This window comes from Zingiber officinale, chromosome 1B (assembly GCF_018446385.1).
Source record: "Zingiber officinale cultivar Zhangliang chromosome 1B, Zo_v1.1, whole genome shotgun sequence".
NCBI classification, from domain to species: Eukaryota; Viridiplantae; Streptophyta; class Magnoliopsida; order Zingiberales; family Zingiberaceae; genus Zingiber; species Zingiber officinale.
The window spans coordinates 53,887,611-53,913,494 of record NC_055986.1 but is presented as its reverse complement, the minus strand read 5'-3'; the positions used below and the strand labels follow the sequence as shown (position 1 = coordinate 53,913,494).

The window sequence follows — 25,884 nt, the reverse complement described above, 5'->3', positions numbered from 1 at the left end:
TCACCTAGAAAAATTAAATTGGAAAAGGGTCACTACTATTAAGATTTAGTTCATCTGTCAAGGTTGATTAGAAACTTGAGAACAAAGATTGATGCAACTTTCTCGAATGAGTAGTTTCCAATATTCTTTTATGTTATGACAACATCTGAGTTTTGATTTTTAAGAAATAAAGTTTTTGCGCCAACATTCTCTTAGGTCATCCCTTCCCAAAACTAAAAAGTTTTATCTTAGTTTTACTTTCGATCCTTGATAAATTGAGCTTTGATTGTATTTTCTTTTCTTTCGATCACCCCATTCAATGAGCAAGGCAATCCAACATTTGATCATGAAGTGGAAACACTCTCTATAATTTTACTAGAATTATGGCACCCTAACATGATAGTGTTGAGGATAAAAGCATGGAGAGAAAAATTGAAGGTGCATATTTATGAAAATTTAACATGTAAGGATAGTGGGTTGATTGTCATCTAATTTCAAAAAATAAATTATTATAAGTAGGCAATCAAATGAATAAACATTAAAATCAATTTTTCTCTAAATATTCCTTAATAAAATGAAAGAACAAAACTCAAGGACAAACTTTTACAAAGAAATTTGAACTCATGAACTCAAACGGATAATCGCCTATAAGTTACTTAATACTATAGTCAAAGTTTAAAATCTCAGACTATGCTAAATTTTAATCACCAAAACAATACGGTTATAGTATCGTAACATGTTGTGTTAATACAATTTTCGTAACAATTAAAATTGATAATTTTTGTTAATAGTTGAAAAAAATAGGTTACAAATTATTACAAGAATCTCAATCACTTTGCTTATGAAGTATGCTAACAAGTAAGGGTTTTATGAAAATGTCGATTAGATTTGATTTGGACTCATCATAGTCACGTACAATATCTCCTCTAGCTATATGATCCCTTATATAGTGGTGTTTAACTCATGGTTTAAAGTACCGAGCCATTCCGTCCGAAACTTACGGATTTTACCATTCCGACGAGGGACCGGCACCGGCACGCGACTGACACAGCACGCGACCGACATAGCACGAGGGCATGAAGTTCGGATCGTCATCGCATGCATCTTCGCGTGCGTCCAGTTGCAGATTGGATTCCTTCTGTCGATCATGAGATCACTTTAATCAGGGAAAAAACATTATATAAACGACGAAAACTTACCTGGAAGCATCAGTGACGGAGATTGGGTCAGTGTGGCGAGGCAACGAGACGGCGAGGCAATGAGGCAACGAGGGGGCGATTACATTTCTTCGGCAGGTAATGAAGTAAATTTTCAATTTAAAAGTAGAGAAGCTGCGATCTGAACCGCGAGCAAAGCAGAGGAGGAGGGGGATGGCGGCGGAATCGCGATGATCACGAGAATAGGGTTTTTTTTAATACAAACTTTAATATAACGGTTTTAATTAAAACCGTTATATTGAATTAAAAAATTTATTTATATGTTATAACTTATAACTATTATAAGTATTATAAAAGTGTTATATTAAATTTTTATAAATATTTACATATATAATTATATAATGTATTATTTAATATATATATATATATATATAAAATTTCTAATTTCTAATTAATTATGATATAAACGATAATTATATATATAAATTAATATTAATTAAATAAATTGTCAATTAACTAATATAATTATAATATATAAATTTACTTTTATTAATAATAAAAGTATTTAGATTTTAAATTCATATTTGTAATTGATTAAAAATCAAATTAATATTATATACATAAATATGTAATAAATTATTTAAAATATGCATAATTTCAAATTAATTATTATATAAATTATAATTAACTAATATAATTATGACATATAAATTCATATTATTATTATTTATTATTAAAAATATAAAAAATAAAAATATTTTAATTAAAAACTTTGAATTTATAATTCATTAAAAATTAAATATTAAACTAATTTTATAAATAAAAATAGTTTAAAATTTTAAAATAATTTAAAAACATATAAATAATTTAAAATTTTTATAAATCATTAAAAATTAAAATAAATTTAAATCTTTTAAACAAATTTAATTTCTCTATAATATAAATTATAGTATTTAATTATTTAATATAAAAACTATATAGAATATTTATAAACAGAATTATATAAAGTAGATTATAATTTAAATAGACCTTTATGAGTTGGAGTTTTAAAAAATTAACTTAATTTTGGCTATTTTTTAGTATCGAAGTTTATATCCCTTTATTAATCTTTAATTTTCTAATTAATTCCTTAATATTATCTTAAGTAAATTAACTTAAATTAGTCGAATATTATCAATTTGATCATTTATGACCTAAAATTTATTTAGGCATGTTATAACTCACTTCATTTTATTTTCACTTATTTTATACATAATTTTAGTCATTTTTTGCTAATTTTTCATATTTTTTTATTAAACTGTATTGTATTTTTCCTAAATAAATCATCACGAATTAGTATATTTTTATAGATAAATAATTAATTAAGTGAACTAATAATTAACTTATATAATTATATATCAATTAATATTTTAAAATTATTTTTATATTAAATACAAATAAAATCAATCAAAAAATCTATTAAAATTTATCTATTAATTATTTAATATCTAAATATTTTATTACATGTATACTTAAAGAATTTAATTAGTGATATCTTAGATAATTTTATGGGGAAAATAAACTGATTATGAATTGAATAAATAATTTAAATTTTTTATTTATTAACTAATTTATAGTAAATTTTATCTATTAATTATTCCTTATATATATCTAAATTAATTATTTCATATTTACTTAAATAATTTAATTTGTGATATATTAGAAAATTTTATAAGAAAAATTGTAAAACTGTTTATTAATTGAATAAATAATTTAAATTATTTATTTATTAACCTTTTTTTTAAAATATATAATTTTAGATGTTTTGAATAAATTTAGTTTTAAAATTATATATAAATATATAAATAGTAATTTTTATTATATATGGTACAAAATATATAAACACTAACTATATAGTATATATTATATAAATTAATAGATAATTAATTAAATTGATAATTAATAATATAATTATCATATTTATTAATTAAAATTTTAATTTTATTAATTTTTATAGTTATGAATATTTACATTTTTATAACGCATAGGTAATGACACCAAAACAACAATCTTATGAGCCAGCTTGGAGACATGCACGTCGATTAGAAAATCGATTTCATTGGCAATGTTTGCATTGCGATATGATTGGACGTGACGGTGGGATCACACGCTTAAAACAACATCGTGGATATCCAGATGTCTCTAAATATCCAAAAGTTTCTCAATAAATTCGTCGTGCAATGAAAGACGAACTTGATGGCAAAAAGGAATTAAAGCATAAACAACAACAACAACGTGAAATGCTTGATAGGCAGAGCTCTCAAGAACCAATCTATGATGAATTTGAAGGTCGTGGTGAAGATCCAAATGATGAAGAATGTTTAGCAGCTCTTAGTATCTCTCGAACTCAATATAAATATGAGCGACATATGCAGCATAGTGGTGCTATAATTGGTGCTAGTGGAAGTGGCTCAACTACTACAGCAACATTGGGGAGGAGTGAAAGTGTTCGTATTACTTCAACACAAGGTGGTATTGGTCGTTTCTTTCCTTCTATGGGACGAAGGTGTGCAATTGATATTGCTGATATTGATCCACTAGCATTCCCGACCAAGCTAGCAAACAGACTAGGATTGATGATGCTTATACAACGGAGAAGAAGAAATCAATAGGTCAAAGTATTGCTAAATTTTTTCATTTTAATCGAATTTCACCCAATGCGGCAAATAACACATACTACCGCAGCATGGTGTCCAACATTCAAAAATCTGAACCTGGTATTCAACCTCCAACTGCATATGAAATTGTTGGTCCGTATTTAGATAAACAAGTGGAGGAAATCAAAACTTAGATCCTATCATGCAAGAAGCAATGGAGCTTATATGGAGTTTACATTAATGTGTGATGATTGGACAGGACCTACACGGATGCGCATTATTAATTTTCTGCTATACTGCAATAGAAAGGTAATTTTTCATAAATCTATTGATGCAACTGCAGATTATCATGATGCATCTTATATATATCATTTGATGGATAACGTAGTTCAAGAGATAGGTGCAGAACATATAGTACAGGTAATTACAGACAATGGTGCCAACTTCAAGAGGGCTGGAGAATTACTGGTGCCAACTTATCAGGGTTCTACTGTTGAGCAAGATCAGGCTTATATTGATATTGAACGATTAACATGCAATAGTATGAAGGATATCTTTAATTATTTGAATGATTATAAGATATTGGCAGCAAAGTCAGGAAGGATGTTCATCAGTCCGGAATTATCAGATAAATTATTCAGAAAAATGCCCCCCATCATTGGGAATGAGATAGAAGCAGCATTTAAAGCCAAATATCCCGCTAATCAGGTTGGTGTTATACCTAGAATTCATTTTACATATCAATACTTAGCGGACATTTGTAAAAAGGCTGCTATACAAAAAAGCGTCAAAGACTTAGCATTTTGTAGTAAAATACCGATACCAGGGTATTATAATAAACAGAAGAAATTTGGACTACGAAAGGCTAAGACATACAAAGGTAAACCACATGACTCTCATGTCAGGGTATTTAAGAAAAAGAAGGCTGATCAACAGAAGAAATGCAAATGTTTTATTTGTGGTGAACCAGGGCATTTTGCAAGAGATTGTAAGAAGCAAACAGGCAATATAGCTAGAGCAGCTGTTCTAGATCAGTTGGATCTCCCATCTGACTATGATATTCTTTTTATAGATCTTAATGAAGCTGATTCTGATGCTATTTGCTCTTTTTCAGAAGGAGAAGCAGGTCCAAGTTACATTAATTTAGTGCTAGATGAAACACCTTGGACTCAGGAGACAATTTTTATGCTAGGCGCGGAAAACTGTGGTTGGCGAAGTCAAGTTTTTGTAGGTGAAAAAATGAAGAATTGCTTGCATCGATGGGAAGAGAATCAAATAATCACAGACAGCAAATATGTATGTTGTACACTCTGTAAGTTGATTACTACTGACACCATGCGCATACATTGTTTATTATGTAAAATGACAGTCTGTCCAGCATGCGGACCTTTTTACTTAAACAAAACATTAACATTGAAAAAGACTGAAGTCATTCCACCATATGAAAAAGAGGAAAGTATGATTCAAGATCTGCTGGATTATACTAATTATCTGCGAAGTACAATGGAAAAAAGACAGATGCTGAATTTACAGGAAGAAGATCCTTTTATCAAAATAAAAAGGATATCTAACACAGCAAAATTACCCATCAAAAGAACACAAGGAGCCGTCGGGTATGACATTTTCTTAAATGAAGAAGTACATATTATGCCACATCAGCAATGTTTAGCCAAAACAGGCATTAGTCTGGAATTTTCTCATGGGTATTATGCACGCATTGCACCCAGATCTGGTGCAGCCTACCGACTCAATTTCTTAATCAATGTCGGTGTCATTGATTCTGACTTCCGAGGAGAGGTATGTTTGCTAATTTGCAACTTTTCAAATTTAACCCTCTCGTTGGAACATGGCAGTTGCGTGGCACAATTAATTTTTGAAAAAATTATGACGCCCCCAATTCAAGAAGTAACAAGATTAGAGGACACAGTCAGAGGAATAGGGTCTTTTGGATCAACCACTGAAGATGAACCGGAATCATCAACAGGAAGAGAGATAATTTTATCAGCAGCAAAAAGGTCTTTCATTAATAGACTTTACAATATGGAAGTGGTACTGCAAATACCTGGAGTACAAGACACAAAGGTTCAAGCAATCCTGGACACTGGAGCTACGACCTGCTGTATATGTGAGGATGCAATATCTAAAAATGCATTTGAAGAAATTAACTATAAAGTACTTTTTTCAGGCATTAATTCACAGCAGGAGTCCACAAAGAAGCTTAAGAATGGATACATGACAATTGGGATGCATAAATTCAGGATTCCCTTTACATATCAGTTGAAGATGAACTTGAAAGACGGAATACAAATGTTAATCGGCTGCACTTTTATCAAATCTATGGCTGGAGGATTGAGAACAGAAGGAACGGAGGTAACTTTCTACAAAGAAATTACTACAATTAATACATCTCCAGAAGTTCATATCTCAGCAAAAGCCATCCCAGAATTAGAAATGGATGAGGATGAGTATTTGAATATATATGGGGAATTATTTCTTTCAGAACAAGCCTTAGTTAAAATTGATTTCAAAATGCAATATGCTCCATTATTTCAAAGGCTAAAGGCAGCAGGATATATTGGGGATAATCCTCTGGAACATTGGGCCAAGAACAAGGTAATTTGTTCATTAGACATTATAAATCCTGACATAATGATTCAGGATAAACCTCTCAAGCATATAACTCCTGCAATGGAAGCATCTTTTAAATTTCATATTGAGTCATTATTAAAGCTGAAGGTCATCAGACCAAGTATGAGCAGACACCGAACAATGGCTTTCATAGTTCAGTCTGGAACTACTGTTGATCCACATACGGGGCAAGAGAAAAAAGGAAAGGAGAGGCTTGTGTTTAATTACAGAACCCTCAATGACAATACTCACAAAGACCAGTACTCGTTACCTGGTATTAATCTTATTCTCAAAAAGATAGGCAATAGCAGGGTATTCTCAAAATTTGACCTGAAATCAAGATTTCATCAGGTCATGATGGCAGCAGAATCAGTCCCGTGGACTGCATTTCTAGTTCCCCAAGGACTATTTGAATAGTTGGTAATGCCCTTCGGGCTAAAAAATGCACCAGCCATCTTTCAAAGAAAAATGGATTTCTGTTTTCAAGGATGTGAGGATTTTCTAGTAGTATATATTGATGACATCCTAATCTTTTCAGCAGATGAAGAACAACACTGTCAGCATTTAAATAAAATGTTAGATATCTGTCAGAAGGAGAGACTAGTTCTTTCCCCAACAAAGATGAAAGTAGCGCAACCTGAAATAGAGTTTTTGGGGGTAGTTATTGGTAATCGGCGAATAAGGCTTCAGCAGCACATAATCAAGAAGATTATTGATTTCGATGAAGAAGTACTTACTACTCTCAAAGGTTTACGGTCTTTCTTGGGAATTCTTAATTATGCCAAATCTCATATACCAAATTTAAGCAGATTATTGGGACCGTTATATTCAAAAACATCCCCACATGGAGACAGAAGATTTAAATCTTCAGACTGGGCTATAATCAAAGAAGTAAAGACATTAGTACAAACTCTACCAGATCTGGAATTACCACCAGAAAGGGCATATATTATAATAGAGACAGATGGTAGTATGGAAGGTTGGGGTGGAGTTTGCAAATGGAAGCCCTCAAAATATGATTCAAGGAAAGCTGAGAAGGTATGTGCTTATGCTAGTGGAAAATTCCCAGTGATTAAATCCACTATTAACCCAGAAATATACGCCTACATGGAAGCACTAACAGCAATGAAGATCCATTATCTGGATAGAAAAGAAATTACATTAAGGACGGACTGTCACACCATCATTAAATTCTTTAACAAGCCGATAAACAACAAACCATCACGAGTTCGGTGGATCACTTTCATTGATTATATTACCGGGACAGGCGTAGACATCAAATTTGAGCATATTGAAGGGATAAATAATGAGCTGATGCATTATCTCGTCTAGTGCATCACGTTATTGAAAAGACATCACCAACAAAAGAACAAGTACAATTATTAAGCAAGGTGGAAAGTTCACTAGAAGAAACCAAGGGTGCAGATGCAACGATCAAAGGTATTCTTGGCAGGACAATATTAGAGTTATTCGCAAAAGCATCAACTTCTGTAGATACTTTTGTAAAAGGGAACTGAGCCCCGGGGAGCCGTTCCTTTTCTAAGGAGGTATTGTAAAACCAGTGGGCGGCTAATGGTTTTGGCCGACCAGAGTCAATAATGGGGATTTAAAGCAAGGTGATAAGGGATAGGATAAGATGCGATGGGGCCCTCAAGAGTACCCGGTCTCATCCTTATCCCCTATCTTCAAGCTTATAAAACCCCCTTAAGTTATGTTTAGCAGGACATACGAGAGAAACTCGGAGTTCTACTAAGAAGTGTGAAAGTGAGAAGTGTGAAGTCTCTTGTAAGATATTGCTTTCTTCTTGAGTTCATGAACTCCTAGTGGTCTATACTCAAGAGATCCTCTTGTAAAATTCATGTTATAATGGTATCATCCATCCATCCATCCATCAGCTCTTGTTCATGGCACACTTTTGTTGCTAATTAGAGTTATTAATGGCTAGTCTATTCTAACATCTTTTTGCAAGAAATTGCCACTCACAGTCATTTTTTGACTTCTTCTATCTTGCATATTAGCTTATGCTGATGTTTATCTTATAATATTTTGGTAGCAATATCCTGTATTAAGGTAACACTATTAAATTGATTGCACCCTTTCCACTTGAATTATATGACTTGCTCGAGCAAAACCTACCTTTCTACAACATGCTTAAATGTCATTGTAGGAGATTGGTATTATCTCTTCGTCCTTCACTACCATAACTCCTCTTCCTATTCTAACCAATGAGAAAATACTCGTTTGGGTTGGTGATGAACTCTTACCTAGTGAAAATGGCAAGGTATTGAAATGTTTATTTTTGTCATTTTTCCTATTACATGTAGACTATTTGTTTCTTTGTTTTGATGAACTAACCATGTGTTGTTAAAGGTATCTGGGTTTGATTCAATTGTACAAGGTGGTGATGCAGTGTGGGAAGGTCTCTGTGTGTACAATGGGAAACACTTTAAGCTTATAATGAACATTTAGATAGGTAGTGTTCTTTATCCATCCTACTCTTCAATGTAATGCAGCCATATGTTGCTCAATATATTTTAATTTTCCTCATTTGCTTCTATTCTTCCAGATTGTTTGATTCAGTAAAAGTTTAGCCTTTATTGATGTTCTAACACAAGAGGTTAGAATTACAGTTGCTATTCTGTTCAAACCTTGCCAAAGCAATCTTTAAAAATAATAAAACTAATCTAGGCTTGTTTTAAATGAAATAGTTAATACTTAATAAACTTCTTTATTCATTCTTTTAGATAGACGGTGTTGTTTTCAAGACCCTCGTTACAAATGGGATGTTTGATAATGCTTATATTAGACTCACTCTATTGGGCAAGAAGGTAATTTGTATAATAGGCTGTCGATCAACTATCCACTTAGGATCGGATTTGTGGAGCTGAAATTATAGCTTGTATTTATCTACAAGAGTCATTTGTTTCTCAAAGGTTACTTCTGGTATGAGTCCAACTTCATGGTTGCACTTTGATTGGTAATAGCTCATATCACACTGCAACATTGTTTTGTGTAGTTGATAGTCCTCCTTATTCTTCGTTTTTCTATTTTTTTCCAACTTCATTTTTGACCCTAAAATAATCATTAACTAGTGAATGTATTCCTAAGACAATAGGGTCATTATGCCCATGTAGTGAACATTCTTGATCCTAGTTTGTCAGAATTTTCTTTCGGTCAATGTGGTGCTCGCTGAATGGAAACCGCCGGTTTATGACAAATACAGGAGGCATAAGATTGGTACAGCAACTACTCGTCGTAACTCACCAATGTAAGAGAATTCTACTAAAATTTTGTTCTTTGTTGAATTATTGAGTTCCCTATACCCTAAATGATTTGAAGTATCTAACCTTTTGATTCAACTAATAAGAAGAACAAATCTTAGTTTGTCTAATAATATAGTTCAAGCTTCTGGCTTCAAAGCTTTCAAATCCACTAATATGAAGGAACAAAGCCAAGTTGGTGTAACACTATAATGGAGCATAGTGTTTGTCGCAAGGTTCCATGCCACGCAAAATTGCTTTTAGGCTCACTCGTGTGAGATGTCTCAAAAAAAATATTTGCGCAACATGGGTTTCTCTATCTCCAGCACCTCCATATTGACATTGGTCGCACCAAATCAATGGGACAATCCTTCAATTATTGCACCAACACATAATCCCACTACACAATCCTCCCTTTATGGCAAAGAATCTCACATCCTATCAATTTACGTTGGTACTCAAATCTACACGAGCTATTTTTCAAGGGAAGTTTTTTGGTGAAAGCTACTTAGCAGAAGAATCTACCTTAAAAGTTCACATTTAAGGTTTACACCTTAACATTCAAGAAACAAATCACCAAGCTTTTTTTATCTCCAAGAACAAAATATAGAAGTTAAACCATGGTTTAAAATTTCGAGCCATGCCGGAGTTTAGGTCACAGACCGGAACAATACGGTTTCGATATCGTATCGTGTCGTGCCGATACAGTATAAGTAGTTTTTAATATTAAATATAAATGTAAGGCAAAACAAATAAATATATTTTTCTTTAAAGAAAATTGATATATGAACAACTCAAATTAAAATTGATACATCATAATACAATACCTACTAATATCAAAAGGAGTGTCGTAAATCAGATGGAAGCATTGGTTCTTGCAACATTCTGGTTAAATCAACTCCATAATTTTCCAATGCCCAGATTAAATAATTATACCATGACATGCAATATTGATATTGATTTCTCCATATGTCCATCAGCATATCTCGATTGACCACTGAAAGTTGAATTTGAACTGGCACTATTGGAATTGGAACTGGTACAGGTACAAGCACAGGATAAGGATAAGGATAAGCATATGTCCTGAGCTCTGATATGATGGATCACCATATGATGCATCAGAACTATAATAAGAAGGCTGAGAGTATGATGAACTTCGATCAGAATCAATCTCAGTTAAACTCTCTCGCATATCATGATAATTATGAGCTTTCTTTTGTTTGTCACCCTTAGATCGACGTTGATACTAAATTTTAATAATTCTACCTCTATGATCTTTATCTTGGGTTGCATGTGTGTAATCTTTCTCACACATTCAAGGCTCCGGTGCTAGAGTAGGAGGAACATAAGTGCTACAGCCACCAGATGCATCACCACTGTCATCGCTTCCATTAGTACTTGCCACTATCATCATTTCGAACTTCTCGTCGGACTATAGTGTCAGAAGGTGATGATGTTTCATCACTATCATCATGTTCTTGCTCATCAATTGCATTGAGTGGATTTTCACTAATTCTCAATTGACCCCTTTCTTTAAAAGCAGGAGTTTTGACTTTTCTTTTCTCTTGAATAAAAATTGCAAGAGTTTTACCTTTGTCTTTATCTACTGACTTTGGTTGACTTTAAGGTTGAGATGTTTGAGAACGTCTCGATCGTCATCCGGAAAATCGAAATTCTTGGTCAAAAGCTTCATCATTATATTCTTCGCTGACATCTCCTCTAGCTTGTATTTTTTCAATTTCTTGAGTAAGAAATTGAGATGGTTGTGGTGGATCTCCAATTTCATTAAGGGATTCTCAGCCTCCACGGCACTCCACCAATCCATCATTAGATCATCCTCAGTTTGGACAAATCCAATATCAAATGGGTCTACATCACTACATCACTAGATTCTTGTTTTTCTAGTTTTTGTTCTTCTGTTATCGCTCTTAGTTGAAGACGCATATTATAATGAACGTAGACCATCTTCTCCAAGCGACGATAAGAAAGATGATTGCATACTTTTGTATGAATGAGGGAGAAAGTTGACCAATTTCTTTCGCAACCACTTGAAGACGTTGTCTGTGAGAGAATTTGTACTGCAATCTTTTTTAAATTTGGGGTTGATCCTTCATATTGTAACCACCACTCATCTGTAAGATAAATAAGAATAAAATTAAAATAGTATTTATATCTATTGACAAAAATTAGTAATAATTTTTTCTATATTTACCTGCATTCATTTTATATCTGCATGCAAAAGAATCGCTAAAAAAACCATATGTCTCTCGAAATAATCGACTTTCATTAATAGCCTCAGCAGCTAATTCTCTATTTTTTTGGAATCTTGATATTACATTTCTGAGGGCTACTAATAGATCTTCATTTGTGGCAAGATTAAAACGATATTGATATGTCGGATTGAGATAATAACCTAAAATAATTAAGCATATATATAATTATTAATAGTAATATTAAAAATTCTTTATCATAAAAAATACGCACCTGTCAAATGAATATGTTTTCCTATTTGGTTGTCTCATCTTATAGTGATTATATCAATATACTATTAATACTTGGTTGGTGATTGTAGACGTCTCTTAATTTCCTATTTCGCTTCGTGAATTAGACGGTAGACATTGCCCATTTGTGACTTCTTGTCCATATCGACTTTACGTAGAACGACATACAAGGGTTCCACTACTATAAGAATATCTGAAATATAATCCCAAAATTTAGCAAATATAATAATTTTTTGTACCTCCCTTCCTTCAGTAGAACTAGAGTATCGAGAGGTTTCCCAATCTTCAGAAGTGAACATGACTTTCAATCCGACTTTTTTTGAAATAATGATTTTAATAGGAGAAAGTGAGTTGCAAACCTAGTTGCTCCTGGTCGTAGAATCTCCCCATTAATAAATTTCCTCATTAATCCGTGAAATCAATGATGATTATAAAGGGATTTTGTTAACGATTGACCTTTTTTCACTACCTTCTTTACTATATCGAGTTTACCAATATCTACCATTATTAAATCAATACAATGAGTTGCGCATGGTGTCCAAAATAACGTTTGATATTTTTGCTCCAGTAATTCTCTAGCCCTCTTGAAATTAGCACCATTGTTTGCACTATATGTTTTGCACCTATCTCTTGAACTACGTTATCCATCAAATGATATATATAAGATGCATCATGATAATCTGCAGTTGAATCAACGTTACCTTTCTATTGCAGTATAGCAGAAAATTAATAATGTTCATCCGTGTAGGTCCTGTCCAACCATCACACATTAATGTAACCCCATATAAGTTTCATTGCTTCTTGCATGATAGGATCTAAGTTTTGATTTCCTCCAATTGTTCATCTAAATGCGGACCAACAATTTCATATGCAGTCGGAGGTTGAATATCAGGTCCAGATTTTTTAATGTTGGACACCATGCTGCGGTAGTATGCGTTATTTTGCCGCATTGGGAGGAATTCGATTAAAATGAAAAATTTTAGCAATACTTTGACCTATTGATTTCTTCTTCTCACTTGTATAAGCATCATCAATCCTAATCTGTTTGTTAGCTTGGTCTGGGAATGCTAGTGGATCAATATCAGCAATATCAACTACACGCCTTCGTCCAAGGAAAGAAATGACCAATACCATCTTGTGTTGAAGTAACACGAACACTTTCACTCCTCCCCAATGTTGTTGCAGTAGTTGAGCCACTTTCACTAGCACCAGCTGAGCCACTCCCACTAGCATCAATTATAGCACCACTATGTTGCATATGTCGCTCGTATTCATATTAAGTTCGAGAGGCACTAAGAGCTGCTAAACATTCTTCATCATTTGGATCTTCACCACGACCTTCAAATTCATCATAGACTGGTTCTAGAGAGCTCCGCCTATCAAGCATTTCACGTTGTTGTTGTTGTTATTTATGCTTTAATTCCTTTTTGCCATCAAGTTCGTCTTTCATTGTACGACGAATTTCTTGAGAAACTTTTGGATATTTAGAGACATCTGGATATCCACGATGTTGTTTTAGGCGTGTGATCCCACCGTCACGTCCAATCATATCGCAATGCAAACATTGCCAATGAAATCGATTTTCTAATCGACGTGCATGTCTCCAAGTTGGATCATAAGATTGTTGTTTTGGTGTCATTACCTATGCGTTATAAAAATGTAAATATTCATAACTATAAAAATTAATAAAATTAAAATTTTTGTACCATTAAAATATTCATAATTTAATTTATTACTATTAATTTATATAATATATACTATATAGTTAGTGTTTATATATTTTGTACCATATATAATAAAAATTACTATTTATATATTTATATATAATTTTAAAACTAAATTTATTCAAAACATCTAAAATTATATATTTTAAAAAAATGGTTAATAAATAAATAATTTAAATTATTTATTCAATTAATAAACAGTTTAACAATTTTTCTTATAAAATTTTCTAATATATCACAAATTAAATTATTTAAGTAAACATGAAATAATTAATTTAGATATATATAGAGAATAATTAATAGATAAAATTTACTATAAATTAGTTAATAAATAAAAAATTTAAATTATTTATTCAATTCATAATCAGTTTATTTTCCTCATAAAATTTTCTAAGATATCACTAATTAAATTCTTTAAGTATACATGTAATAAAATATTTAGATATTAAATAATTAATAGATAAATTTTAATAGATTTTTTGATAGATTTTATTTGTATTGAATATAAAAATATTTTTAAAATATTAATTTATATATAATTATATAAATTAATTATTAGTTCACTTAATTAATTATTTATTTATAAAAATATACTAATTCGTGATGATTTATTTAGGAAAAATACAATACAGTTTAATAAAAAAATATGAAAAATTAGCAAAAAATGACTAAAATTATGTATAAAATAAGTGAAAATAAAATGCAAGTGAGTTATAACATGTCTAAATAAATTTTAGGTCATAAATGATCAAATTGCTAATATTTGACTAATTTAAGTTAATTTACTTAAGATAATATTAAGGAATTAATTAGAAAATTAAAGATTAATAAAGGGATAAACTTCGATACTAAAAAATAGGGCTGTAAATGAAGCAAGCGTTCGTGAACAAGCTTGATGTTCGGCTTGGTAAGAGCTTGTTTATGTTCGTTCAATATACATAGGATTAATTAAACAAACAAGCTTGAACAGCTCGTTAAGCTAAACAAACAAGCTTGAACACATATGTGTTCAGCTCGTTAACGTTCGTGAACAACGTTCATGAACAATGTTCTTGAACAACGTTCGTGAACAATGTTCGTGAACAACATTCGTGAACAATGTTCACGAACCATATTTATTAATAAAACTCTTTTCAATATCCTAAATAAATAATTAAATAAAATAAAATAAATAAATAAATTTAAATTATCAATCTTAATAACCAATCAAACAATTAAAAGTTTCAAACAATCAAACAAGCTTGAATTGAGAGCTTGATAACATCTAAACGAACTAAGCTCGAGCCAAGCTCAAACCAAGCTCAAGCCAAGCTCGAACCAAGCTCAAGCCAAGCTTGAATTGAGAGCTTGATAATATCTAAACGAACCAAGCTCAAGCCAAGCTTCAAACAAGCTCAAGCTCATAAAAAATAAACCAAGCCAAGCTTGAACACTCATTTCAAAAGCTTGGTTCATTTTAAGCTCGGCTCGGCTCAGCTCGGTTATCTTATCAAACAAGCTTGAACACCCCAAAGCTCGGCTCGGCTTGTTTACAGCCCTACTAAAAAATAGCCAAAATTAAGTTAATTTTTTAAAACTCCAACTCATAAAGGAAATTGGTTATCTATTTAAATTATAATCAACTTTATATAATTCTGTTTATAAATATTCTATTAATTTCTATATTAAATAATTAAATACTATAATTTATATTACAGAAAAATTAAATTTATTTAAAAGATTCAAATTTATTTTAATTTTGAATCATTTATAAAAATTTTAAATTATTTATAGATTTTAAAATTATTTTAAAATTTTAAACTATTTTAATTTATAAAATTAATTTAATTTTTAATTTTTAATAAATTATAAATTCAAAGTTTTTAATTAAATTATTTTTATTTTTTATATTTTTAATAATAAATAATAATAATAATATGAATTTATATGTCATAATTATATTAGTTAATTATGATTTATATAATAATTAATTAGAAATTATGCATATTTTAAATAATTTATTACATATTTATGTATATAATTTTAATTTGATTTTTAATCAATTACAAATATGAATTTAAAATCTAAATACTTTGATTATTAATAAAAGTAAATTTATATATTATAATTATATTAGTTAATTGACAAATTATTTAATTAATATTAATTTATATATATAATTATCATTTATATCATAATTAATTAGAAATTAGAAATTATATATATATATATTAAATAATACATTATATAATTATATATGTAAATATTTATAAAAATTTAATATAACACTGTTATAATAATTATAACAGTTATAAGTTATAACATATAAATAAATCTTTTATTTCAATATAACAGTTTTAATTAAAACCGTTATATTAAAGTTTTTATTAAAAAAAAACTATTCTCGCGATCATCGCGATTCCGCCACCATCCCCCTCCTCCTCTCCTCTGCTCTGCTCGCGATTCTGCTCGCGATTCCACCACCTGACGAAGATATGTGATCGCCGCCTCGCCGCCTCGCCACACTGACCCAATCTCCGTCGCTGATGCTTCCAGATAAGTTTTCATTGTTTATATAATGTTTTTTCCCTGATTAAAGTGATCTCGTGATCGACAGAAGGAATCCAATCGATTCCTTCTGTCGCGCACTGTGCCGCAACTGGACGCACGCGAAGACGCATGCGATGACGATCCGGACTTCACGCCCTCGTGCTGTGTCGGTCGCATGTCACTGCCGATCCCCCGTCGGAACGGTAAAATCCGTGAGTTTTAGATGGAACGGCTCGGTACTTTAAACCATGACACCATATGATAAGTTGTAATACCTAGGTTATATAAATACTTAGTTTAACCTGCTTTCAATTCCTTCAACTCACCAAAGAATGAAGCCACCAACTTGTAATCTCATGCAACTAGTTAGGCACCAGAAGGTAATTTTCTATGTCAAGTGGCCCCTTCCCATGTAAACCTAAAAAGGCTTACTAAACTAAGAGTTTTACTTATTGTCCTTGAAATCTCAATATTATGTTATTTACCATAAAAGATTATATATAATAGCTCAAGAATCAAAGCAATTTTATTTATCTTTCCTAGTAGTTAGGGCATTCAACTCAACATCCTCTTTTTGTAGGGTTTTCTTCATCCATCCTCCATATCTTTCCTAGTAGTTAATATAATTCTTTTGGATACACTTCAACGACAACAACAACTAAAAATTTTCTTCTTAGACTTCTTAAGATGCAATCTAAAAAGGCATCTCTTTCTAAACATGCATGGTGCATGAATAAGAAAAATAGACTTAGGCATACAAATAGCGTTTCAGGAACAAGAAAATTTTAGTATTCTTGACATATCAGCTATTGTATCAGGTGTTAATCTAGTCACTTCATTTCTTAGTCAAAAGAAATATTCACAGGTCACTAAAATGATTTATCATAATTTCTAAGAGGCATCGTATTCATTGTTGGTAAAACTGATAAGCTAGTAGCATCATAGGAACCTAACATTTGAAAAATTAACTTTTCATCTCATGGGAAACTAGATGAAAAAATTATAATCATAGATCATATTTAATTCTTTTGACCTGGGCTAATGTGACCAAACCCTTTGATGCATAGAGCCACGTGACAACAGAATAGGTTGTGTTAGCAAATAAAAAAATAAGACATAATGAGCATCCTAAGAATGTCATATGTTCCGAGTCTACTTGGTAGTGCAAATTGCATGAGCAAAATAGGTGTAACTTTCTTACAAGAAAGTAATATTATACATATAACAAAAAGAAGAGAAATAAAATTTAGCTTGATAAGGAGCTTGAGGTAATTAACACTAAAATAATTAGATCTTTTAAAATTGGGCTAAATCATGAACTAACAATAAATTTCATGATTTGACTCGTAAAATAAAAACAATAATAAGATTAGTTTTTATTGGCTACAAATAAGGGAAGAAACTGATGTTGACAGGAAGGAAGGAGAAAAAAGGGTTGGGTTGTTCACTGGAAAAGAGGAAAAAAAAAAACTTGTTCTTGCTGGAAGAAAGGGAAACGAGAAGATGCTGCTGCAGTTGGGAGAGGGCTAGAAGGAGAGGGAAAACACTACTACGGCTAGAAATCAGAGCTACAGCTGTGGTTGCTGGGCTGCTAGAAGTAGAGGAAAAGAGAAGGAGAAATGGAATTTGGGAAAAAAAATCATTGTTGCTGGTATTCTGTTGGAAGAAGAAGATTAGAGCTGTTGAAGAAGACGAAGGAAACTTGTTCTTGCTGGAAGAAAGGGAAAGGAGAAGATGCTGCTGTAGTTGGGAGAGGGCTAGAAGGAGAGGGAAAACACTACTACGGCTAGAAATCAGAGCTACAGCTGTGGTTTTTGGGTTGCTAGCAGTAGAGGAAAAGAGAAGGAGAAATGGAATTTGGGAAGAAAAAACACTGTTGCTAGTATGTTGTTGGAAGAAGAAGAAGATTAGAGCTGTTGTAAAGAAGAGAAGAAGAAGAAGAAGAAGAAGGAAACAAATAGCAAAAAGGAAAGTGGTGGAGATGTGATGTGTGGCCGCTGTTGCATGCGTGGAAGAGAAAAGGATTTTTAAAGAAATTTCTTAATTTTTTTTAGATTGATTGAACCATTTATTTAACCCACTTACAATTTAGTTCAGACATAACTTGGCCAAATCAATCCCATTTTGAACCCACATATTCCTTATCTCCACTTCTACGCGATGGGTTCAATCTGAATCTAACCTGGCTTCTACTCAACGGCCATAATTTGTGTTGAACAATTCGATTTGTTTATTTTATTGATTTAAAATCCTAAAAAAAATTAAAAACATTTATAAAAATCTATACTTAACAAAGGCAGAATAAAAGATCAAATAACAATGATCTTAGTATTTGTGATAAGTATTTGTGATATTAAAAATTAGAATATTATCAATAAAAATAAAAAACACGAGACGCACAAAGATAAAGAATAATAAAATGATAAAGTTAAAAGAAACTCAAACGATAAATAAAAATAAGAAGTAAAAGGAAAAGAATGACAAAGTGAAAGGGAAGAAGCATAAGAAGAAAGCCAAATAATGATAAAAAAAATACATATTTAAAGAAAGAGAAACAACAAAAAGAGTTAAAAATAAAAAGAAAAAAAAAGATGCACAAGTAAAATTGAAATGAAAACGTGTAAAATAATAGAAAAAATAAATAAAAATAAATAAAAATAAATAAAAACAATTACAAAGATGAGAACTTGGTGGAGGAGAAAAAAGAAGAAGAAAACAAAAGAAAAGGACAAGAAAATTCAAAATAACAAAGGAACACAAAGACATGAAAATAAAAGGGAAAGAGAAAATTATAAAGTTGGTGAAGAGAAAGACAAAAATAAAGATATTAGTTCATGAAAATATGAAAAGTGCTCTTTCAATGAAACATGAAGACAATATCAAATAGAAATAGAAAGTAGGTTTAGTTGAATTAAATATACAAATCTAAACATTTAACATCGATATATTGATATTCACCAAGTCATATTTTTGACAAAACTAAGATCAGCCATGTTATGAATATTGAAAATTCAAATGAAAAAAATCATAAGGCCGTCCTATAAAGATGCTACAAAATTTGGGTGTCATATGATCATAATAACCTAAGATTAAATCAAGAATGAGAAAGATCAAGAAATTTTCAAGTTGTTGTTTAATTTATAAAAAAAAAATGCCTATATTCCAAGTATCTTGTGACAAGAATCAAAATCTTACAGAACAGTTCATCCACGGTGGAAAGACAAAAACCAAGAGAAACCATGCAAGAACAAACAAGATTAAAAAAAATTGAGATCTTCTAGAATTCTCATATAGAAGGTAATTAACATTTTTGTTTTATAATAGATACCATTCAACAAAATAGTTCAATTAATAGAGGGCTGAATTTGTAAAACTACAATATTGTATATTAAAAAATGGAGAGAAGAAATCAAGCTTCATGTTTCAATTTCTCTCAAACTCACTGTACAGAACTTACAGAGGTAGAAGTTGTCAAGATCCAATATAAATCTTGTGAATGTAACACTAAAGATCTTTTTGGGATCAAATACAGAAACTATTTCCTTTATTAAACATAGATTATGGGTTATAAGAAAGTCTCTTAAATATTTGAACACCTCGATGATTCTAAAATGTTCAAGATCCAGGTGGGTGTCTCACAATCATAATAACCTAAGCTTTAAATCAAGAAAGAGCAAGATACAGAAAAAACAATATTCACCTTGTAGTTGCATAATTAAAAACATGAATGCCGCTATTCAAAGAATCCAGTAACATGAATCAAAAACTTACAGAATTGCCCGCGGTGGAAAGAAGAGCAAGAGAAACCATAGCTTTTAAAATGGCCCAAAAACTTGTTCTTTAATTTTTTATCTCAAAACCTAGCTAGTGTGCAACGGGAAAAAACACATTCCAAAGTCATAAAAGATTCAAAATCAGGTGCTTACCAATTCTGTTAATCAAAGAAAGGGCGGAAAAAAATAGCTAATGTGCAAGGGGATACAAACTAGCTAATAATTTTTTTTAAAAAATAAATCAAAGAAAGAGCAAGATAAAAAAAACCTTTAAACTTTTTTCAGCTTGAATTCGCTGAACTAAAGAAACAACGGCAGAAACAAATTATCTCCAAGATTTGACAGCATGGCTTGGGTACTTACCAATTGCTTCCAGATGACGTGAAGAATAGGACCGGCGCTTCCCATTCCTCTTCTGCTTCATTCACCCACCGCCAAAGCTAAGTAATCGCCAACATAATAAGGTCATCAAGAACAAGAGAGGAGAGGATTTAGGTCAAAGGAAGGGTCGGCTGTTTCGGCCTTCTATTTTATCATATGCAGGTAAGTTCAAGAAGACCGTTGGCATTTGGGACCCATCTCCTCTACATCTCGTCCGTCCATTGATATTTTAAATATTTCTGAAGGGTTGATAATTTTTAATTATTTTTTATTTATCATTAAAAAACACTATTTAATTTTTATGTTAATTCATATAAATCTCGCCTAAATATTATCATCTGTAAAAATTAATATTATTATCTTTATCTTTCTTACTCTAAATTATAGGTGTCATTTAATTATTTTGCAATAATTTCTCTTCTTACTTTTTTTTTCTGTCAGGTTTCTCCTACAATATTTTTTTATTGGATATTGTGTTAATTATATTTTGTAAATATTAAATTTCTCTATTTTTTATCCATGCTATTTTTTTTTGTCTCCATGTATTTTTTAATATTTTTATTTTTATGTATTTATATTGATTTTACTATTAATTATGTAAAATTAATTTTAAACTCACTTAATCTTATAAAAACCTCAAAAGCAAAATAGTGATATCCAATTCCACTAATGAATTCTAAAGATTATCAATCTGATTTTATATAAATTTTCTATCGACTACTAAGATAAATTAAAAAAAATTATGAAGATTTATCTATATGATTAACATTTTTAAAGTTTATTTTTCTTCTTGAATAGATAAAATATATGAGCGGGATAATTAATAATTTTTAATTAATTGAATTTGACTATGACACACTTCAAACTCATTAGTTGACTCAAATGGATATATTATTTTTAAATTTTGACCAATTGAATTATTTCTATGCTAAGTTAAGACGCAAAATAAATACAAAGCATGCTCAATTAGTTAAGCTAACTCATTTTTAATAGATTCATACATAAAAAAAAAACTCCTAATTACCAATGAGATTTTTCATCGCTATATTAGAATTATGATAGAAATATGGTAGTTGGAAGAAAATGTGTCGAAGATGATTTTACCGATAGAATTACAATTCTATCACTATATACTGATGAATTTATACAGACGGAATATAAATTTTATCAGTCCTTTTATCGACAAAATTCTTAATTTTGTCAATATTTACCGAATGGAATTCTGACTCATAATGATACTTACTGATGGAATATAAAGCCTGTCAATAAATACACCGACAGAATACAAAATTTGTCAGTATATTCCGATAGAATAATATTTTTCATGAGTAGACATTGATAGAATATTGTTTCCGTCGGTAAACACCGTTGATATATCATAATTTGGTTTCGATATTTACCGACATAATTTTATTTCCATCGGTCAAATAAAAAAATTACAAGTTTATATTTATATTCAGAATGTATCCTATTTACAATTTTATATCTATATAAATCATCATAGATGATGGCAATACAAACATAATATACACACATTAATCTAATAAACAACAATCCATACTAATAATCACAATCATAATACATACAAACTAACAATCACAATACAACATTCAAAATAAATACAAACAAACTAATCTAATAGACAAGAACGAAAGTCAATAACATACTATCCAAATATTCGAATAAAGTATCCAATATACATACCAAGATAGAAATCTACTATAAATATATTCAAATACAACCATATGATGTAGTAATATTAAATCTAGCAAAAAGTCACATTCATCATACTATGATCAGCATGATGTCTAATTAAAAAATTATAACATATATATACCTGAATCATATTTTGGATATCAAATAAGGATGATGATCAATATATCAATAGGGACTCCTGAAAAAAATATAATATAATATTTAGAAATGAACATATTAGAATATTAAAATAGAATAAATATATTTTACATAGTTTATGTATGATAAATAAAAAAACTAAGTTGTAGTTGAACAAATCTAAGAATAAGCTAATCAACAAGGTTTGATGGGTCGTGAGTCTGCTGTGACTCAAAACCATATGGTGTCAGGGTCCAAGAGGCAATGCCCTCTCGCATATGGCCCAAAAAAACATCTTGATTCACGTCCCGTTTGGCCCTCCTCTACTCCTCAACAACCCTCCTCTACTCCTCAATGGTCATCATCTGATTCATTGAGGTTAGTTGAGTGCACAGTTCTTGATTTTTGTATCTTAAACATTGCATCTCAGTAGCAGAAGAACTAGTACGACCCCTAGAAGTCCTTAAACAATCAAATGTCACTTTGGCCTGGGAGCCAATGCCAAAGAGGGTGGAGTTTTTTATCCGTCCACTGATGATATTATAATATATCTCATTTATTGCCTTGGTGGATAGATGTTATGACTCCCCCCTTATGTTAGTGGTTGAGATATCTGAGTCACTCTATTTGTCATTTCATCCTTTGTGAAAAAAATAATATGATTAATATATAATTTGACCATAATTACTAAAGTTAATAAAGATAGAAATGATTAAATATAATAAAATTAATAATCTTACATGTATGGCTTGAGATCGAAAATCGATAAATGTGTGATTCTTCTTTTTGTGAGTCTTAAAAAAGACCTTCATACAAGTCAGATATCGCTCTAGAGCATGTTCCTGCATACACAAACAAGTTGGAACAAAATTATGCAAGATTTGAAATAAATAAAAAATTTACTTATATAACTTTAATTTAAACTCACCAGATTCATGACATGTTCAACAATAGATCTCGATCCTAACGTATGCCAAGCGGTTTCGGTGCTCAGGTCACTTGGCTCTGTATCTCTATTTGATCAAGCTTTTTTAGAATTTGACTACTACCTTTCTATGGCCTAGGTGGTCGTCCATGCATCCCAAAATTTATAGAAACATATGTCGAACTCGTGCCCTTCTTTATCATATAGTATAGAAGGTCTCTATATAATTTTGCACAATATATATTCCAAGTGTCTTGAAATTGTGACTCGTGTCCTTCCTCCAAGGTATATTTTTTTTGTAATTATAAGTTAAACATTTAGTATATTAAAGGATAAATATATTATACAATACCAAATATATTAAAGTTATTTACAACAAATTCATTATAATAGAATGTCTTCATTTCTTGGTCTGCATACCTCCATGTAGTATTAGAAGCGCATATACTTTTTTTTTTAAAATATTCGATGATATATGTCACTACTCGATGGTCATCAAAAGTAAAACTGCATGAAAAAAATATTAAGGTATAAGAAATATGTTATAAATAAAGTCGTATAAGAACTTGAATTATTAATATAAAAAATACTTACGTGTCCCCAACAACCCTAAGCACTATATGACTTGGAGTGGTATTACCTGCTGCTCTGCTATGATAATATTTACAAAATAGCATTACACCACATCATAATAAAGTTTACTAACATTATAATATAAACACAAAATAATATAAAAGTATAACTTACTTGATGAATGATATGGGTTAGATTTAGTAGGTCTTAGGCGAAAAGGGGAAAAAGGAGATAACAGAATGAAGCAAGTATGAATATCGGCCAGGATAACAGGTTTAAGGAAATATAGACCAATAACGGCCGGGACAACATGCTTAAGGAAATATAAGCCAATATCAGCCGGGGTAACACACTTAAGAAAATGTAGGCCAAAATCGGCCGAGACAACAGGTTTAAGGAAATATAGGTCAATATCAGCCGAGGTAACACACTTAAGAAAATATAGGCCAATATCGGCTGGGACAACATGCTTAAGGAAATATAAGCCAATATCGGCGGGGGTAATAGGCTTAAGGAAATATAGGTCAATATCGGCCGGGGTAACACACTTAAGAAAATATAGGCCAATATCGGACAGGAAACATGCTTAAGGAAATATAGGCCAATATCGGCCGGGGTAACACACTTAAGAAAATATAGGTCAATATCGGTCAGGACAACAGTTTAAGGAAATATAGGTCAATATCGGTCGGGGTAACATACTTAAGAAAATATAGGCCAATATCGGCCAGGACAACATGCTTAAGGAAATATAGGACAATATCGGCCGGGGTAACAGGCTTAAGGAAATATAGGTCAATATCGGCCGGGGTAACACACTTAAGAAAATATAGGTCAATATCGGCTGGAGTAGCATGCTTAAGAAAAGATAGGACAGGGCGAAAACAAATATTTCAAGAATATTCATAAATAACTTATGTGATTGTATAACAGGTTGATTGGTTTGGCGGGAAGAATGTTTTTAGACTCTTCTGCAGGTGCTAGGCGACAAAGAAGGTACATCTGGGGTACAAAAAAGATTCCTTAAAAGTTATTTTCTGCAAGTACATGACTTACGTCATCTCATAACAAACTCTAACAAACCGGGGTCTACTTCATGACTACGGAGGTTATATGAAGTGGTATAAAATGGGGAATCCTCTCCGTTGGCCAGGTATGCTCTCGCTCACCACACACATAGTCATCTGTTGCAAACCTTAGTTCGAGCTATTGTTCATCTTCTTCCTTCCACACTAAGAGAGATCACTGACTTGAGCGCTGGAGGGCCAAACCAAGGATTCCTACCCCGGTCTTAGGTCACTGACAGTAGTTAGTCTCTTGTGCGCAGGAAGCTGTGGAAGCTCCAGATCTTGGTATTCTTCACTGAATTCTTCTTCTCTTCCTTGGAACTTCGTACAAGGAGGGTGTTCGGTGGCTTTATTCTTCTAGATCCGCTTTGGTTTTCTCGGATCGGAATTCTCGGGTGTTCTTCTTCATCACCAGTAAATTCTCTCCCCAGCTTTCCATTTTGTCAAGCTTCTCAGACAGGATCAAATTTGGCGCCGTTTGTGGGAATTTCACCTGGATCTGAGATTGCAAGATGGAAGATGCTGGAAAATCAAACCTACTCACTATTAGTCGTGAAGATCTGGATTTCCTTATTAGCACGCATGTGCAAAAGGCTCTACAACAACAACAACAGCAAGCTCATATTGGAGCTACTTTGCCAGTAGCTCATAATCCAGCAATCTTGACTATTGATCATCGGAAGGAAAGAGAGTTGGAAGAGGAAGATCATGTGTATATTACTTCGGCCATTGCTTCCCCAACAAGACGCCCTCGAGCTTTTCTTCGTACTCCTTTTGAACAAGGAGGACGAAGGCCTGTATTTCAAGAATCCTCTGGCGAGGCACCAAACAAGGAGAAGTGCAAAGCTAAAATGATGGTGGCTAGTGATAGCTCACCAGAAAGAATTATTTCTCCGTTTTCTCAAGGCGTAATGGATG

At 31.5% G+C, this 25,884-nt stretch overlaps 1 long non-coding RNA gene across 4 annotated transcripts in view; it reads right to left on the bottom strand.

Moving 5' to 3' along the window:
* LOC122056726 overlaps window positions 1-20,679 on the bottom strand; it is a 50,424-nt gene extending 29,745 nt beyond the window's left edge. For all 4 annotated transcript variants that reach the window (XR_006133371.1, XR_006133365.1, XR_006133366.1 and 1 more), the window contains exon 1: window positions 20,551-20,679. This is a non-coding gene — a long non-coding RNA (uncharacterized LOC122056726). The remainder of the gene's footprint in view (window positions 1-20,550) is intronic.
* Between the last annotated feature and the right edge of the window lie 5,205 nt (window positions 20,680-25,884).